At 30.8% G+C, this 17,941-nt stretch overlaps 1 protein-coding gene across 2 annotated transcripts in view; it reads right to left on the bottom strand.

Annotated features, from left to right (window-relative positions):
* The window catches only part of LOC145325174 (delta(14)-sterol reductase TM7SF2-like), a 38,385-nt gene that overhangs the window by 18,316 nt on the left and 2,128 nt on the right, over positions 1-17,941 (bottom strand). Inside the window, exon 1 of one of the 2 annotated variants that reach the window (XM_080168042.1) lies at positions 3,245-3,295. The exons of the other annotated variant lie outside the window; for it this stretch is intronic. The gene's annotated coding sequence lies outside the window, so the exon portion shown is untranslated. Of the gene's footprint in view, positions 1-3,244; positions 3,296-17,941 lie in introns of those variants that run through there. 2 annotated transcript variants of the gene reach the window in all.

The raw sequence follows: 17,941 nt of genomic DNA, 5'->3' as shown, positions 1-17,941 counted from the left end.
CGATTTCAAAAATTATTTTTAGCCCCCTCCCTCCTAAATTACAAATTAAATTAACCAATAATTGAACTAATAGATTTTTTACTGAGGGGGGGATTTTTACATACTTTCTTGCAAGTAGAGCTATTTTCCCTTCAAATTAGTTCTAGTTGTCATTCCCAAATAGGTATGGAAAGCGGAATTCTTAAAAAATAATTTACAACTGTGTTGAAAAACGTGGGAGGATGATTTAAACTAGGTGTAAAAAATGTCTAAACAAGGATGATAACATCTAGAAGTAACACAGCTATATGTACATTTGTAAATCGTCTTTAGTACGAAGTAATAAATAAATACATACCTAGGTATTAACTTTTTGTCCTAAATATATTAGCGTCTAAAGGGGGAGAACTTTTAATATATAAAAGTAAAAGAATAGAGGGCTAAATAAGTGAACTGTATGTCCACGGGGTGGGGACCCTGTACCGTCTTTCAATTGGGTATTTGAATATCAACTAATAGCGTCAGAAATATTATCACAGCCACAAAAGAGCAGAAAGCAATTTGATAACAGACAAAAAAGGCCCCAATCACTGGAACCATGTAGTTGTCTCGGTTTTAAATCTATACTTAAAACATTTATTAATGAATTTTTAAAAATCTTTTAAGCATAAAGATTTCCTGGAAATAAACGCTCTAGTGTCCAAAAAAATTGAGACAATGTGAAACCAAAAGAATGGCAATGTTGAATATAAACAATAAAAAATGCACAAAAAATCAAGGCTCGACAGCCGCTATCTTAATCAAGTTCCGCCACAGCTACTATATGTCATTCATCAAAATCATCATAAAGATGTATTTTCTTACATTAGATTTGATTTCAATTTTCTTTCGAAATATATTTCATGTCCGTTGTTTGAGATACCTTGCCAAAAATGTATTGCCCCAAGTGTTAATTAGCAAAATTCATAGAAAATGGTCTCTTTCAGTTTCTGATAATTAAATTATCAATTTTTTGAGCGTAGTATCTATACATAAAATGCATATTTTACTGACAGTAGAATTTAAACTCAAATTTGCCTTTATAAATTCTTGTTAAATTGACACGAGAATGAATGTAGAATATACATGGATATTATGACAGGGGAAAAAATAGTCGTCAATTTAGCTTTCTAACATGGGACTTATTTATAAGTCAGTTCGTTCAACCAGTAGGAGGGGAGGGGTAATTAGGGTTGAAGGGGGAATCGTTATTTTAGCCCGCTACGTGTTTCACTTTACTTGAGAACATAAAAGTCTGGTGTAAGATCCAAGTAATAATATACCCATTGGTCTGAGTAAAACTATTAGAGCATTTAAAAGTTAATTTAGGATAATTTAACACTTAATGACTTTATTTGCTTAACAAGGTTTAATCTAATCTAAATTGTTTATAGGTTGATTTGATTTTCATAAGATAGGAACAGCCACAATTTGAATTTTTCTATAGTTTGGGGAGGGGTAAAGGGTTGACAATTTCAAATATGAAAACTGTACATAAACTTAACCAGTGGCGTGCACAGCAATTCAACAGATGGAATGAAAAAAGGGTAGGGCAAGAAGAATTGTGCAAGAACAAAAAGCTAATACTTTATATTTAAAAACAGAAAAGGATATTACATTTTAGGAAAACTTTATTGCCTCTAAATGCCACAATTGCTTCAAACTATTCTTATTCTTAGATGAAAGCAATACAGTATTTTTAACATAATAAAAAACTACCATTTCTGAATTAAAAAAATCAAATAGGTATAAGACATAAATTGTTTTTATAATGTCATAAAGGAGACGTACTTTAATATGTTGATATAAAAAAGAACTAAAATTTGACAGTGTATTTAAAAACCATCCCTCTCTCCCTCAGAAAGACCTAAGGCACTAAAATCTGGTGTGGAAATGGTGACAAATACAGGGTGCGCCACATAAAACCGGACTTTTTCTAAATTGTAAACAAATTAACATAAAATCGTCAATTTTAAAGATTTAATTAAATTTTAAAAACTGGGAAGCAAACTAGGTATATGACTATTAGATCATTGAATAAAATCGCCGCCAGCATCAATCACCGCCTCTACCCGCCTCCTCAACCGCCGGCAGTCCCAGGTCAAAATGTACCTGTCCAAGCTGGCGAAGTTCTCCTTGATAGTGGCAATGAGGGAGGTCTTTGTAGTATGAGCACGTCTATTGGTACCTGCTTCAAAGTAGCTCCAGGCCCAAAAGTCCATTGAATTAAGATCTGGCTGCTGGGAGGCCACATTTCCTTAGGATTGTGAGTAACCGCAGGATCCAAATTAACCCAACTTTCAAGCTACCCTTTGACACGGAGGCCTTTATTTGGATCACAGTTGAGCTAGAACGACGTGCTATACCTTTTTGGAAATGGCATGAAGATTCAGCTAGGGTTGTCAGCGCAACCCATAGTCTAAAATGAGTTTTTAAGTTCCATAGGGGTCTCTAACGTCGAGAACCGAGAAATTTTCACGATTTTACACGATTTTTGACGTTTTTGACGTCTCTAAATCTGCCATGTTTCACTTTGCCGGAGTACTACAGCCAAGCCATTTTAGATAGAGTGCTCTGGTCTTTTCTAGTGTCTTACTCATGTATCTAAGAGTATCCCCAGCAAGTTGCATAACTCTACCTCATCTACAGATGGGCTGAGGTCCGATTTAGTGGGCCCTAGTCGAGAATCCAGATTACATCACCAGCGCATTTCGAATCTGCCTTGTTGAACATAAGCGCGGTCAGCTCGGAGTACGAGCCCATCTTTGTCCAAAATTTTTTTTGTGCTAAAAGGTCATTACCTAAGCTTTTTATAGTGGGGTCAAACATCCTGATTGGTCAAGTAGTTTTGACGCTATGACCGTTTTAAAAAAGTCCGGTTTTATGTGGCGCACCCTGTATATAATCATTAACTTAATTGATTGCAACCATCTAGGGTAACAGGGATAATCAATAGCTTAAAAAACTAATCTTTCCCCTGTTGTGTAAACTTTAAGGAGGATCTAATTGTAGATTAAATTCACTGCCATTCTATCCAGAAGTGTAGAGTATAGGGATGTGAAAAAGATTTGGTTTGAGGGAGGTATCAAAATTTTAGGGTGTGCTTAATACAGCCCCCTAGCATTATTTTGAGTTCCATCAAATTTTTATGACAAAAGTAGCAAATTAAAGAAAACCTTTAGTCTCACAAAGATACCTTGGTAGATCAGCCAATTTATAACTCTACCTCTCACTTTATCTGTTAATCTGTAGTTTAATGAAACATACCTGCAAAAAATGAAATAATATTAATCATATGATTTTCTTATAAAAAATCAAGAAACAAAAAAGTTACAACTTTTCTTAAATGAAACATTCCTTATTATACAAACGCTATCATAATTAATTAAGTCTTATCATTCAAAAATAAATTAACAATTCGGCTTTTTTTGTTGTTGTTTTTATCTTTTTATTATGCCACATAAATTAAAACATTAACAATATACAAAAACCTCTACCTAGATTTTGCGTAACATTATGTGCTTTTTTTCGTTAAGTTTACATAATATTGAAACATAAAAGTATCATATTTTGAAAGTATGATAAAATATGAATTCGCAAATTGCAATTTCATGAAAAACAGTTAAATTTTTAATCAGGTTAAACTGAGATTGTTAAAGCTTTCTAAAGGCGATTATGTTAGTTTTGCATGATATGGTATGACACTATGATTTCGCCTGTTATAACATTTTAAAAAAACTGTGATATCATTGTTACTGACTTATTATAGGAACCCCTATTAAACCACTAGCATCCACAGAGGGCGGGGACATGGGCTGTTTATTATTCTAGTCCCCAAGGATTTATAATAACGTTTTCTTATTTGTCGGCTTAACAACTTTTGGGACTTCTATTGAATTGTGATTGGCTGTTTCATTAAGTTGAGTGTTCAAACGTTTCAACCACTAATCGTTATGTACAGAAGGGGTAATTTTGTTTATCATCATGGGGGATTTCTTATCCCTTTACATCCGTGGCTAGCATCTGTATTGGCTAAATATTTGATGAGTTGACTAAAAGTTTGTTGCAATATAGAAACAAGGATAGGCCAATGCAGGGTATATTAAATTCCATATCTCATATCTCTCATATGGAATTTAAGTGATTATGGACGAAATATTACAGACATGCTTTATTATTATGACATCACTAGCAGCTGTGCCCCTAGCCTCTAAGGTCTTTGTATTCGAATGGTTAGGGAAGGGCAGAAAAGTTAAAACCATCCCAAGACATAAACCTAAAAAAAAGAGCCTAAAACCATTTCAAGACCTTACTACTTTATAAATACAAGTTGCTGCGACCTTAGCGTCTAGAGATATGTATTCAAACTGGTATAGAAGATACAGAAAATAGCTTCAGATAATCCTAAAATGAAATAGCCTGAAACCATCCCAGGACCTTTATGAAGCATACCTAAAAATAACACAAATTTTTACTTAATTCCAAATTACTATTTCATTACTGCGCTATTTAAGTTTGTTTTGTTGCTTTTATAACTTCTAGAAACTGAAGTTTCCTGAAGTTATCAGACTTTGTAATCAAACAGCAAAGTGGCTATTCATATACTTACAAGAATGTTAACATCCATAAAGCGAATGTCTGAAATTGTTGGACTAACGAACATTTCAACTGAATAAGCAGAATAAAAATGTATATTTCCAAACAAAATAGACCGAAAAAGAATAGTATACTATTATACATGATTACTATTAGGTGATAGATCCAGACTATAATTAAAGAAGAACATTTTTCCATTGGACTGTTAAATACACTGGTACCCAAAGTTTTATAACCACGTTATCTTATTCGTTGACTCAAAAACATTGGTTACTATTAATAAATTTGGATTGGTTAATTTATTTATCCTCATTGTGGATTTGTATCTATTTATTGTCCACTAGCGACTTCGCCCCTAGCCTCTAGGGGTTTTGCCCCAAGAGGTAATTTGTAGTACATGTGGTGGATCATCATCTTCATCATCTGCATAATCAAAAAAAAAAATTTGGATCCTAAAACAACCACAGGACCAGTGGGTATATTCCCTGAAGAGTAGAACCCGATCGGTTCAGTAGCCGAGATCTTAAGGGACAGACGGACAGACAGATATCAAGCTAATTTGTATTATAGATTGTCTTATCCCTTAATATCCCTAAAAATGGGTGTATTATAAAGTAGCTACGCTAAAACGCAACATATGTACGTACATACATACATATGCACCCCAATCCCACATTTGGGGTGGGGATAACGTTTCGTGATTGCGGTAACTGATATCCTAAAAGCTAGAAACATTTAGGGGAGGATAAATATTCCAAAAAAGCATTAAACAATACAAAAAATCCAAAGATTCCCAGAAAATCAAAATATGTTGGTATTCTACCCTTAACCTCTTAGGGCTTCTCCACACGAGATAGACAAGGGGGGGGGGAGAAGGGTTAGACCTAAAAAAACATTTTGGGGAGTAGTATTTTTCCTTCCAAAAACAAAAATTTCCAGTTGTTTACGAGAACTTATTTAACAGAAAGGCAGAATGTTGTACTTCAGCTACTTTAAATTAGGATTAGGTAAAGTGTAAAACAAATAATTCTGCCAATTATATTTAAGCAAACAAATTTCTGCCCGCATTAGGGTCAGATTTAATCTTAGAATTTGTGTTTGAAAGATTATTGCTAAAATTAAACATGAAATAGGGGAAAGTTACATTTGTATGGCCAAACCACAAATAGGGCATAAAAAAAAGAAAATATTTTTACAAAAATTGAAGGGACGGGGAAGGAGGTTATATACCAAAAAGAGTAATTTCTAAGAAATAACCTTTTTTTCATTAATGAGACTAGGCGAATGAAAACTAGCCTAAACTCTGTATTTCTCACTTAGATAAAATTACAAAAGCAATTTAAATCTAAAATAACTTGAAATCGTAAAATAAAGGTCTGATCGTGAGAATTGTTATCTAATTTTGTATAAATTTGACCAATTTTAAGTCCTTTTATTTGATATTTCTTTGATTTATGTGAAATGTTAGAATTTTTGGCATGTAATGGGTGTTTTATCTATATTTGTGTTTTCACGTAGGTGGATATTAAATGATTTTATGTGGGCTATTGATTATTTAGACATGGCTAGCTAGTATGGCTTAAAAAGAGCTTTAGATTAGAGTAGTAATCTCTATTAGGGAGGAGACATTAGCCTTAAAATCATACAGGTACTCAAAGTTTTATAACCACGTTATCTTATTTGTTAGCTCAAAAAATGTGGGTACATTTATTGAGTTGTAATTGGTTGGTTCCAAACTAGCGACATTAATTTATCGTCCATTGTCTTATCCTGCAAGATCCCTAATTTTTCTTCAAATGTTAGAATGTTTTGCTGCCCTACCCTCTCTAAAAGCTTTATCCCAAAACTACCTATTTAGATTATCTATTCTAATACTCTATTTAGTACTGAACTCTTTAAACAAACTTTTAGGTTATATTTTAAAATACTTTTTTTATGTATTAATTTTTTTAGAAGCGAAGCTCCTTTTGTCTTCATGTCCGTAACGCATAACATTTGTGCATCTAGTTTACACATGTTTCGTCCGTCTGTCTGTCGGTCATGAGCCAAAAGACAAATCCTCTATAACTCACTATGTCCGTTTGTCAATTCCATGTTTTTTGTGAGTGCTTAGATTCTTATGGATGTTGTGTTGTCATCCTTTTTTGACATGTACTACATGCAATATTTTGCTTTCAAAAATGACCTGTCACTTTTTCCCCCTGTAGTTTAATGGCATTATTGATTTTCTTTTTGTAGAAAAAAAATGTTGATTGATAGCCAGGGATCTTAAGGGATAAGACAATTATACAACACAATTTAATTCACAAAATTAACACTTCCGTAGATTAAAATTTTTAGTGAAATAGTTTAAACTAATCAAGCATGCTTTCATAAAATTCAGACATTTTTATGCCAAGGTACTATTTTTTGGATGCTTATGGTAAATTTTATTTATCTTTTTCTAACTACCAAAGTCTATTATTAATCATATTTTGATTTCCAGATAATTTAGTTATAGTATATATCATATAGTTTTATAGACATCTTTCCGCAAATAGTAAAATGAATTATAATGAGATAAAATCCCGTTTTGTTTACCCCGAGGAGCCAAAGGCTCAGCCTAACAAAACTGGTATTTATATCATGATCTTTATTTTATTATTCGCAAAAATTGTCTATAATACGATGCAATACATGATTTTTAAGTATTGCCCAGAGCCGGTTGTAATCCAGCGGATTATCATTTTCTACTTTTGCTAGCCTATCTATTCGCTGTCATAAAACTGTAACTGTATTGACTTTGAGACCCAACCTTTAATTCATCATATTAGAATATAAACACGCACACTATAAAATGATTTAGCTTCTTTTTATCTTTACAGAAAGGGAAACTATTCGATTTGGGCATTTTGTAAAAATTTTAAATCTCTGGGATCTTAAGGGATAAGACAATGGACGATAAATGAATGTGCATCCCCAATGATGACAGATTATGTACCTAGACTAAATATTAATTTTAAAAACTTTTAACAGTGCTAGTTTGAATATTTTTATATAAAGTAACCAACGAATCAAACAAAGTGTTTATAAAAACTTTGGGGACTGTTATAATTTGTACTCCAATGTTCCCTCCCTATCTGTTTTCAACGAACTTATCCATGAAGCATCTTTTTAAAAATGGTACGTTTCTAAAATCATTAAATATGTTAAGCATAACACAACGCTTCCATGCACGAGGAGACTGAAATTCAATTGTTATTATTCACAAGCAAACAATCCTAAGACCAAAAATTTTGATTTGTTGCCCTATGGCGAGAAACTTTTTCTTTTAACTTGATTTTAAAATATTTGAAAGAAAGCTTGGTTTTTGTTGTTTTTAGCAGCTCAGAGTAGCTGCTCTATAATTAAGGTAGCTAAAACTTCAAGTATATATTATTTATGTTAGGTGTTAAATCCAAACATCAAACGCTGTCATTATTACTAGATATCCTAGCTAAACTAAGCCATCCCCAACGCTTTTGAATTTCCTTTTTTAGCAGAACTACTGAATGTCTGTTAGTCCGTTATGCTATTAGGGGGTGGGGGTGATTTTCTTGGCTGTTAAGGAAGATATACTGTTTTTTTGGCGAGGATATCCCTCTTATCTACAACTTAATTTATCAGTTGACGATTCTTTTGTGCTTTGCTATTTATAGATGTTGTCATTCTTGCTAAACTTCAATACTGTTTTATTTTCTAAATTAATATGAATGCTACGCTATTGATGGACATGAATGTCTTTGTTTCTATGGTCAAAGCTATAGATTTAAATCACTTCCTACTGTGTTTTTAGGCAGGCACTAAATTTATGTACATTTTTATGCAACATTTTTCTATATATTTTTGTGTTCTTATTCTTTCAATAGGTATGAAAAGAAAGGGAGGGGGATTGGAATTTTAATTACGGTGGTACCCAAAGTTTTATAAATAGGTTATCAGTCTTATTTCTTGGAATAAAAACTTTTACTATTTAAATTGAATTATGATTGGTTTGTCCAAAGTAGTAATGTCCAAACTTTTCAACAAAAAAATTTGATATAAAAAAGGAGAATTTGTGTTTTTCATTATATGGGATGTTCAGCATTTTATCGTCCATTGGCTTATCCCTTAAGATCCCTACTTATAGTCGACATAAACCATTAATATTGAATGTCAACAAAATACAAGTTTTACAGGATTTATACTTTTATTTGAAATAATTTTGCTTTGTTTACACTTAAGTGGATTATATTTCAATTTACCAATTTAAACATATGTAGATTGTATATAAATACATATGTTTAATTTTCTTACTAATCCACAATAAATCCTCTTATAGAGTAAATATAAGCATTTATTTGCCGTAGGGCTTTAAATGACAATTCAATAGAGCTCTGAGGTTTTAAGGGCTTATTATCTTAACGTAACTTTTCTATGATAAAGACATGAACGTACTTCCGTTTGACCAAAATGGTGCTTGTAGCAGAGAATTTAATTTTCTTAAAATTAAAGTGCTGTAAACATTTACTGATTATGCATTATAGTTTACTGTTCTTTTTCAAAATGTTTTATTAAATAGTTTATGCTACACTATTTTTGGACATAGTTATCCTTGTTTAAAAACTAAAATTACAAACAAATTGAACAATTTTTGAATATTTTAAGGCAATATGAGATAGGAAGAAGTTAAGAAAAAGAGGCATTTAGTTTAAAGGTGTATTTTTAAAAGAACTTTAAAAATACACACACATGTCCAAAACTTTGTATATTTTTGGACACTTCAAAAGACACGAAAAGTAACTTAAAATTAAACAAGGGACTTTTCAGTTTTCTCTCAAAAAGATTCTACTCGTATTATTTGATATCATTAAAAATAGAAGCAGCTTATAGTGCCAAATAAAAACATTTACGTCATACAATTGAAGTGACTAATGATAGGCCAGTATACATTTTACCATTAGTCAATTATAGTTATATGACGTCATTTTTATTAGTCACCATAGGCTGCTTAAAAAACTAGATTTCTATTTCTAATATATGTATCGTTTTATCACTTATGTAGGTTGTTTTTTCACACTTTACAAAAATTTCCATTCGACCCTTACTTTAAAGTATTATAATTTTCTAAATTCAATTTTCTGGAAGCTTATCCCTATTTCGTATTTATGGGGGGAGGGGGGGGGGGGAATCTTCCAAAATAGCTTTCATAAGCTTGTCATTGTCACACCTGTTTAGATTTTCAAATATAATTTCTAGAGTTATTTGAAATTATAGAATCACTATAGATTTTAAGTCTAACCAAGCCTGCTGCCTGCTGTCATACAAATGTGACTCATGGACTTTAGGATTAACCACAAAATATTTTGTCTTGTAAATATGAAAAGTAAGGTTTCGGGCACTTAAAAATGCTTTTTACTTTATATAATATCTAAGTCTTGTATTTCTTTAGATAAATGAAATTTTCTCTTACCTAACCTAACGTTGTAAGAATAATATTGACTTTATAAATGTTATCCATGGGTGTTTCATTACATCCGCGTTAATTATTTCAATTAAGTGTTTAATATCCGGATAAATACACAATATCCAAAATTAGATGTTGTAATGAAAAAAAACAGTTTGTGCCCAACAACAATTTGCGGTTTATAGATTTTCATAATCTGATACATATAGCGGAAATGAAGGCGAACCCATAAATGAGGAAAGTAAATATTGGAAAGATATTAGCTAAACTTGTGAAAATATGTATCTTGTAACTTATAGCTTTTAAGTAATATAAAACTAAAACATAAGTTTTCATTTAAACTTATGCATTAGAAATTATTATAGGCAGTGATCTTAAGGGAAAAGACAATTAACGATAAATTAAAATACAGCTCCAATGATAATAAACAAAAAATCTTCCTGTATGTCAAAACTGTTAGTTGAAAAGTTTAGGCACCACTAGTTTTGAAGTAATCATTCAAAATTCAATAGATACAGTTTTATGGACAACGAATAAGGTAACAGAGTTTTAAAACTTTGGGTACTAGTATAATAGTAAATACGCCTTTTAACAGAGACCCAAATATACAGAAAAATACATTTCTTTTAGGTAGGTAGGTAATAAGAAGCTGACATGTGAAATATAATCATTAGGCTCCTTATTATGACAAGTTACTAGGAATTTTTAGGTATAAGGCATGGTCTATAAATTAATGTAAATCCCCAAATAAGATATCAAAACTACTCCTTCTGTAGATTTAAGTCATTGGTGGAAAAGTATGGACAATAAAGGTTTGTGCAAAAGTTTTTATGCCAACGAATGAGATATAATTTTTATATTCTTTGGGTGCCAATATAATTTAGAGTCCAATGTCCCTTCCCTCCTCGTCCCTGCAAGTTATACAACACACAACTATGTAAAAAAGTACGCTTGCTTGAATATGTAATAAATAAGCTTTTCATTTTCTACATTTCCTCAGTGAAAATAACTTTTATCTCTTTTCTTTTTGTCTGTTTCTCGTTGTGTTTAAAAAAAGATAAGGATAGACAGTCAAAAATTTAATTGTAGAATATGGCAGCCAAATATTAAAGTAAAAGATTTGTTTAGACTTTTTAAAATTCTCAAATTTGTTGACTTATTTCAAAAAAACTTATGAACCTTTAATTAAAGGAACTTATTTTTAAATCGTAATAGGAAAAGTTTATAAATTTTTCGTTTTCTTTGACATTAAGATCATTTGTAAAAAGAGCATTTTTAGATAATTTTAGTATCGCTGATATTCTTTTATAGAAGTCTGTCCGTTTGTAAGTCTGTCTGTTTATGGATATATCGTACTTGTTAGTTATTTTTTTAAAGAAGGTTTATTACTTAAAAAATAAGAGGTCTACAAAAAAAACCGATTGCATATCTGAATTCTATGAAAAATTTTACATCTGCTACTTACTAAAAGCACCGGCTAGCTATAAAAATAAAAGTTAATACACCTTCTTTGAATTGAGAGATCTTCCTCCGTTTATAGGGTTTAAATCAATTTCCTTTTTATGTTCTTACTCAAACATTTCTTTCTTTAACTTTTTTGTTGTGGTTACTCCCACAATATTGACATGTTTTTTTAAGCACATCAACTTTATAGCATATACAGTGTCCGTTTGTCCGTGTGTCAATTTTCCTTCAGTTTGTCCAACCGTTACTCCATTAATGAAATTGGTTTTGGCCAATGAAAAACTACTCTATAATTCACTTGACCTTCTTTTTGAAATTAGATTTAACCTTTCTCTGTTATTTCACTTTTAGTACATTTAATTAAATAATTATGCGACACCAATTAAAGTAATTAAACAACTTTGAAAGTAATTGAAAAAGTAAGAAAAAACTATAGACACAGCAAAAATAGACCACAATAGTATGTCAAGATTAAACTGTAACACCTAACATTAATTCGTTTTAGAAACCATTTCCAAACTTGTTGTGAAAGGAATTTAATGAATGCTACAAATTATCATTTCGTGCCTTCAAGTCCTGAATTTAAAATCAATTTTCAATCCTATCTCATTTAAAATAGAATAATTAACTTAATTTTGAAGCAAGAATATACACACAATTCTTTAATTTTAAAGGGATAATTCTATAAAATACATTTTGATTTTTAGGCACTAAGAGTGTCCCTAGAGGCCTCTGTGTGTGAAGCTGCTAGAATATCATATTCTACAAATAAAAACAGTTTAAAAAACACTGCTTCAAATATCTTAACCAGAAAAAATACTTCTTAGGCTTTTGTTGCTTTGTACGAGAAAAATTATATTTCCTTAGCAGATTTGTAATTAGAGCTGAGAAAATTAAGAAAATTAGGCATGAAATTTAGTTCCCGTTCTGCTTCAAATTGTGTGTACATTTGTTTCATCATATCATTCTTGAAATAAAGTAAAGTGTTTTCAAAATTAAGCAACATCAAAAAAGACAACTAACTTTTACCATGGAAAAAAATGCTTTAGGATTTTCAAAATACGCCAATCAACAAAGTCAAAGTCATATATGAAGAAAGTTGATTCATTTACATTACTGTTAGTTTGTTGTAGGGCTCGGCAGCCGTGATTGAGCCTCAAATTAAAACCCGTTTGAATGTTTTGAAACATTTCCTGAAAAGTGGGGTTGCCATATTCCAGTCAGGTTATATTTTCAGTTGTTTTTTTTTCAAATGTAAAATGTTGATCTCGTTGAGTATTACAGGTGGCTGACGCACGGATGCCGAGCCCTGGTCTGTTGTTAATGTTATGTTTACTTAAACTGTAAATTTTAGAAACCACCCAATTAAATATTTACTTGACACCCAAATGCTATGAGCAAGACTATGAATAAAGCGTTCTTGCAATATCTATAAAGTGATTTTTTAGTAGCGACGATACTAAACATTTGTAGTTGGACGGTACTTTCGTCTGTTTGAATAGAATAGATGTTCTAAAGCCCTTCAAAAATTTATGTTTCATTTCTTAAAGAAAGTGGCCTAAAAACTAAATAAATTCACAAAAACAAAAAAAATTGCTGAATAGTCCTAATCCTATGAATGAGCGCTATGGGGCAAGAATTTCTCGCATCCCAATTATCTTGAAGGGTCAATTCTATAGTTGTTTCAAATAGTAGTATGACGGGTAAGTTTTACTTTAACATAGCCTGCGACTTAGATGTTATTCTCCAATACCTAATCTTTCTTGGAATCGTCCTTAATTATCCTAATTTTCACCTGATAAGCTCAACTCTTGGGTTTACAAACATCAGTCATTAAAAGTTAGGGAGGGAGGGGATATTCGAATGTAAATTACACTGGTACCCGTAACCTAAAGTTTAATACAACATAATCTCATTCGTTGGCTTACAAACTTAGGGTACTTTTTTATTAAATTATGATTTGCTAGTTTCAAAATGTAAGTGTCCAAATATTTAAACCAATAGTTTTAATCTACAAAGGGGGTAATGTAATTTTGTCTATCATTGGGAATTTATATCAATTTTAAAAGAATTAATACAATTTTTAGAATAACCTCGCTACATTAAATCTCCTTTAAATAAATCCATAAATGAAAGGTGTCTAAATATTTGACGTACCAAAATCGCAATTCATTATTATCAAATTATTGGCTTTTATATATCATTAATATATCTTAAATTTCTATTAAATCATTATCATAATATTTATTTTCTTTAAGATCATAAATCAAGTCTATTTTAAAGAGGAAATAACAGTAAAATATAAAACAGCATAGGTTTAGAAAGGCATGTATTACTTTACTACAGTAAAGAAATTATGATAAAATATAGTAGCTAAACTCCTAATAATCTTTAGAAAAAAAACCAAGATTATAAGCCCAATGTATGCCAACATCTATGTAAATATTTTATAGGAAAATATTTGAAAATTTTATCTCTAAATATTTTGAAATATAATGTTTCTATATATAGCGAGATTCATATTTTTTTATTTAATACATATTTAACATTTTTACTTTTATTAACTAAAATTGCAAGATATTTAAGAGATTAAATTACGTTTTTACTAAAAGGATTAAAATTTTTAATATATGACTAGGTAAAAATGTAAATAAAAATTATGTTAAAAAAGAAAATACAGTAAATTAGATGTTTAATGATAAAGAGCAAGTTTTTAAAGACAGAATAAGTGGGTAATTAAAAACAAAAGGCCCATTTATCTACAATTCTCGCATAGGTATGAAGCAAGACATTGTTTCTTTAGCTTCTTTTACATACTAAAATAACATCAAAATTTCTGGCAATGATAGCCTAAAATTATGATGTTCTAATATCGTTATTCTATATTCTTAGAAATCAACAAAGCACATGTATGTAGTTGGAAAATCCTCAAACAAATAAGGTATTTTAGATGATTTTTACAAAAGATTCCAGGATTTTTTATAACTACCTATAAATTTTGAATAGGGGGCGCCGTAGCTCTATGGTACCGCACTGAGTTACGGTGATGAGAATTCGAGTTCAAACCCATGCATGTTGCTATCACAACATGTTGTCTCGAATTCTCTAATGTGTATTCATGCAACCTCCCCAAGTTGCATTGGAAGGGAGATTGTTAGGTAGTTTGGATGCCTAATAAGATATATAAGTTTTCCGGAATTTTAAAGTTAGGGGGAGATTTGAGATCTGCATCAAATGTTGAGGATTTTTTATAAAATTCGTTTTTTCTATAATTCTTTATCTAAAAGCGGAAATGCAATTTAAGTTAATTAATTTTGGCATCTGTGATTGGTGGATTTAAAAAATCTGCACTCTGATTAGATGGCGTACATCATTCAACCAATTAGAGCGCAGGTAGTTTAAAATCCACCTATCCTATTGGTCAAAATTAATTAACTTAAAATGCATTTCCGCTTTTAGATAAAGAATTATACAAAAAACGAATTTTATAAAAAAAAAATCCTTAAAATTTGATGCAGATTTCAAATCTCCCCCTAACATTAAAATTCCGGAAAACTTATATATCTTAATGCCTAATAATCAAGTGTATAATACCATCACTTCCCTTAATCCCAGGCTCCTCTGAGGAGAGTGTCATTCATTACGGTGACTTAATCTGGGACACCTGCCATACTCAAAACCGGCGAGGGTGAGGTAATAACGAGGAGCTCTCATGAGACAGCGTGTCAAGTCATACTTGAACGTGGAGCTTAAGCTGGCCCTGGTGGCAAAACAAAAGTGTCTCAACATACTCCAGGAGCCTTAGGTCCAAACCCTAAGAAACTATGGCTAATCAAACAAACAAATTTTGAATATTTCATTTTATTATAATTTATTTATCATGAAAATTGTAAAGCTCTAAAATGGCAAATACAGATTTAAGCATTTGTAAAATAACCAACAATTCACCGGGGAAAGGGGTAAAAACTTATAGGGTAAATAAGGTAGACAAGCCCCTATTTCAATTCAATGGGGGGTGTTGAACCCTTTCTACACCCCTTACTACACTCTATTTCTTGACTTAGACTAGCAAGCCAAAACGGTGGAATTCAAAAGCAAAAATTCTTTAGAAAAGTAATGCACTAATTTTTCTCAAATGTTGACCCCTTGCTGCTTTACATTTTAAATCTCTTTCGACCCCCACCTTTTATACAGCAAAGCTTTTAAAAATTAAGGTCTATGCGGCGTCATTAGACAATGAAAAGCTCTTTCCTTATTAGGCATTAGTGATTTCTCAGGCAAAATAAATATTAAACTTTTTTATGCAGTTATTTTATCAGCAAAAAATAAAAATTGTCATTGGATAAATTTTATCTTATAAAATTTTTTCCTCTTAATTTTTTTTGGATGTTGTCATCCTAGTTTGAATGAAGTAAAACAATTCTAAAAATGCTCTAAACAAATGTTCAAATAATCTTTATAATCCCTCGAAAGTGTTTATTTAACCACATATATTTCAGTTAGGTTACCTACACTTCCCCATATTATCTTATTGTTAATCTTTCATAGACGCAAAACAAAGTCACATTAGCATATAAGTAATTTTTAATGATTAATTAGAGTAAAGCAAATGAAAATGAACAAATTGTGCTAGTGTAAAAATTTTCTTATCTGGTAATTTGATTTTGTGATACATTGTACATATGCGGAAGTGCATGCACGCTATTTTTGTCAAATATTGGGAAAGTCAAAGGATTGTAACTTATTTTCTAAATGACATATTTGATAGATTAAAATTAACATTTTAAAAGTTAGTTAGTTTTCAAAATTTCGCCAAAAGCAGAAAAAATGATAAGCTTACAAGTATTTTATCTTGTTCATTGGCGGATTTTAAATAACTTTGTCCATGTCTCTTGCAAACGAAAGCCACGTTATCAACCCTAAAATTTTTTAAGTACGCGACAAAATTTGTAGGGGGAATAATTTTAAATGGAAAAGGGATAGATAATGCAACTGAAGAAAAAATAATATTTTGCCTAAAAATATTCCTAGGATTAATAGATATAAAACATATGCTTTTAAAAATATAATTTTTTTAAATCTTTACTGCTAAACCTTATTTAAAACAACAATCAGTCCATTTGAATATGTTATTTTGACAGGCAGAAAAGTTAGATGCAAATAAATATCCCTGAAATTATTATCATTAAGAATGCACCCCCTAATGTTGCATGATTTAAGTTAATGTTTGATAAAACTTTCTAGTCCCCTTTAAATAAATCATGTTAGAAAATCATAAACAAGGAGAATTTCGTTCATAAGTTGCGAAGCGTGCATGAAATACATACATAAACAAATGTGCGTCTATTGTAACTAATGCTAAGCTATGACTTATTTTAGTAATCTACCCACAAAGACTTATATTCTTTGGTTAAAGAGTAGCTGTGCTTCTAATGCGTAAAATATTTATGTTATAAAAAAGTTATAAAATACATTTTTATTGGTAGGTACAAAAATATAAACAATAAAAAATCTTAATGCTATTGATATTATTCACAACAGCAAAATGTTTATTGAATTAAGTCCTTAAAAATTAGCTAATGGAGAACTGTATAAAAAATCATCAGACAATTTATAGAGTACAGAAAATTAAAAAATACACAACTAACTTCAATGTTTCATAGTCACCAAAACAATAAAGTACCAAGTAAAAATGTTTTTAAAAATAATAAGCAGCTCAAACGATTTGGTATATATGCGTATGTAAATGCATAAGCTTAAATCTTTGCTAGATTTCTTTAATTGGTAAGTTAAGCTTAATTAGTATGAATACTTATTCGCCTAATTTAAAATATGAGAAAAGGGGTGGAAATAAATGCGCGAAAAAAAGGTAAATTAAATATCACAGTAGAGTACTTTTTTGGACTGTTTCCATACTGTCATTCTTTTGTAACAAACCCCAACAATATTGAAAGCATGTTTAAAATTTCAGAAATTTAATTTTAGGTCAAAATTTTTGTTGAAAGTTCGCCAAATAGTTGCGAATAAAATATAACAAGATGGGATGCATTTTAACATGCAAAATTCTGCGTAAACAATTGAAAAACAGAAAAGATATCTTTTACACAACACACACTTTAATTTGACGGCCTTTGTCTGCAAGTCCTAAATGTACGGGTCAAAGAGTTAACTCTAAAGGTAAGGGTGATCATTTCAAATTAAATTAGTAGGTTTATAACTAGAAGAAGTTCGATCAGGTCCAAGATTTTTATTTTTAGCGTTGTAAATTGAGAGTTTCAAAGGTTTTAAGGGGTGTAGTCCCATATATTTTTTAAAACTTTGAGTGGGTTATAATGAGGAGGGTAAATAACCACCCATGGACGTTTATGCTTTCCATCCTATTAATATTCCGTTTAGTTG

This window comes from Acartia tonsa, chromosome 7 (genome assembly GCF_053477335.1).
Source record: "Acartia tonsa isolate MP-2025a chromosome 7, ASM5347733v1, whole genome shotgun sequence".
Taxonomy (NCBI): Eukaryota; Metazoa; Arthropoda; class Copepoda; order Calanoida; family Acartiidae; genus Acartia; species Acartia tonsa.
This window is presented reverse-complemented; position numbering and strand designations above follow the sequence as displayed.